Below are 2,643 nucleotides of genomic sequence, written 5' to 3' on the forward strand. Positions count from 1 at the left end.
TTTGTAGTTTTTGCAGTAACTTTAAAAAAGACTTTTACAATTTGATATAAAAAAAAATTATCTAGTCACCTAACAATGAATATTTCGTTTACACAAACAAGCTATGAGCTTTAGCACGCTTAAATTATAAAATAATTTATTCAGTTGACAACGGTTACATGGAGAGTGTAAACAAACTCGTTTGTAGTATGTTTTTGAAAAGAACATACATTTCCAATTCATAAGAAATAATTAACATTCATACACTAAAGTATACATTTTTTTGTATTAAGTAATTAATTTATAATTTAATTATATTTACGTTCAATTAAAGTATTCTAAAGTTTTAAGAAAGTAAATTTTAAATTTTGTGACATGCGTAATGTTGACGACAAGCGATACAATTCCAGCAGGTACAGATTAGATAAAACGGATAAAACTATAGATTATAAAGTAATCTGTCCTAAAATCAGTAGAGCCTTTAATCCAGGACTGTCACATAAAAATATAGATTATTATGTATAATTAGAAATATGAATATTCACCTAAAGGCTTTTGTTCAATTAGTCAAATATAGCATTTAAAAAAATTTTGAAGGAGAATTGTAGATAAATATTTGTTAGAAAGTTCAACAAATTTGTTTATCATCACCATTTAAGCCAGAAGACGTTTACAGCATGCAAAGGCTTCCTTCAAAGATCGTTTCGTGGTAGCCACTCGAGAACTTTTCTGCCTCAACGGTAGTCAGTTCTACGAGTCGCTAGTACTACTTTTACACCTACTCATTGAGAGACTGCTGAGCTCACCGAGCATGGTGCCGAATGCTGTGTCAAGTACATAGACCGTTGATATTGATGCCAAATCCTTTTCAGTCCAGAATCTTGAAGACATTCTCCAAAGCAGCAGTGAACAATTTCGAAAATATAACTTCTCCTTGTCTTACGTCTCTCTTGAGTTGGATTGGTTTCGAATTTTGATGCCGGTAGTCAATTTGGCACCTTTGAAGAGACTTCAGCATGGCCCAGGTTTCAATCGAATAATAAACTTTCTCATAGTCTACGAACGCTAAGCATAGTGGTTAGTTGTATTCCTCGGCCTTCTGTATAATTGCGTATGTGGTATATGGGATTATAGCCTTTTTGACAAACACCGTGAAGTCAGCTGACATCTGGCCCTGAGAATTTCGGTCTCCAACTCCAAATTTCCCTACCTTCAGCTTACAAACGATTCGTTTGCCCAGCTTCATGTCCCAGTGTGATCTGTTTAGTGCTTTCTCCAGTTCGATGATCTTTTCTTCGGCGACGGCAGTGTGCGATTGTTAAAAGTTGCCACTGCCAAGTTCGTCGGTGTTTGTAAAATGGTTTCTGCCGGGGATTCTAAGCACCTCCTGTACCGACGTTACTGCAGGTTAGAAATAGCAGGGCTGCCAAGAATTAGGGGCCTTAGCTTTTTGCGTTTTTCATAAGCCATAATCGACAACCTTGGCAGAGGGCTTGGCGATCGCAGTAAGGTGGTCATAATGCTTAGAGATCTGCTAAATATTCCTTCGGGACGACTTTTACGACCTCCAAGGGATCAGGGTGATCGCCGTTACCACAAGTCGCCATTTTGTTGGAAATACCGATTTATGCTTCTGTTTAAAATAAATTATATTTATTACAGCGCTTACTCATTATCTAAGATGATTATACTTATAAGGTTTGCATGAATGTTCGTCATATATTAAAAAAAAAGAACTTAGAATTGAATGTAAAGGCATATTATATGTACACTAATATGAAAATACAATATTATTATTATTATTCCAAAAACATTATAATTTTTTAAAAAAATTATTGTGTTTATAAGGACCGAATAGTTGCTTTTTTATGATGGAGTGCATTTTTACAGTCTAAAACTCTAGAATAGTTATAAGATGGCACCATTTAATTTTTGCGTGTTCCTTAATCACGTATTCAAGATTTTTGGTATATAATATATCGAAAATACCCATGTATTGAACTATATAGATTAAGTTTACAGTTATTGGTGTCCTTTGAATAAAAACTATTATAGTGATGTGAAATAATTCGTCATTTATATTTTTTTATTAATATTCTATATTGGCCGCAAGGTTCCTTTTGGTTTAGAATTTTAATTATGTGACATTTCAGAAGGCTGTTTTTTTATATTGTGGTGCATAGTAAAGCAAAAATATAAAATTACCTACTTGAGATGTCGCATGACAAAGTAAAAAAATATGTGACTGAAATTAGCTCTTTCTTGTCTAATTATCGTGATACATAGCAAAAAAATATATATAGTGAGAGGTTTACCAGAGGCAGAAAGCAGCCAAATACACTATCACTTAATCAACAATGAGCTAAGGTCGCTCCTTCAAGTCATCGTTCCAACTAGCTATAGAGTGCACTACACTGCGTTTGTCGATCTACGCTCTTTGCTTTAGGACTCGTCTTGGTCCTTCGGTTTTTCTCAGCATCATCACATTTTTAGTTGTATCCTTTTAAGACACTCTTAACATAATAATTGATTCCACAGCCCGCTAAGCGACAGTGGAAATGTGGAAGTGTCAGTAGTTTTCCAGTTATCTGTTTCGGCAACGTACCTACATAAAGTATGAAATGGCAGTTATTCAAATCGAATCAAATCAAAATATAAGTTATA

The sequence above is a fragment of the Vanessa atalanta genome, chromosome Z (assembly GCF_905147765.1).
Source record: "Vanessa atalanta chromosome Z, ilVanAtal1.2, whole genome shotgun sequence".
Lineage (NCBI taxonomy): Eukaryota > Metazoa > Arthropoda > Insecta > Lepidoptera > Nymphalidae > Vanessa > Vanessa atalanta.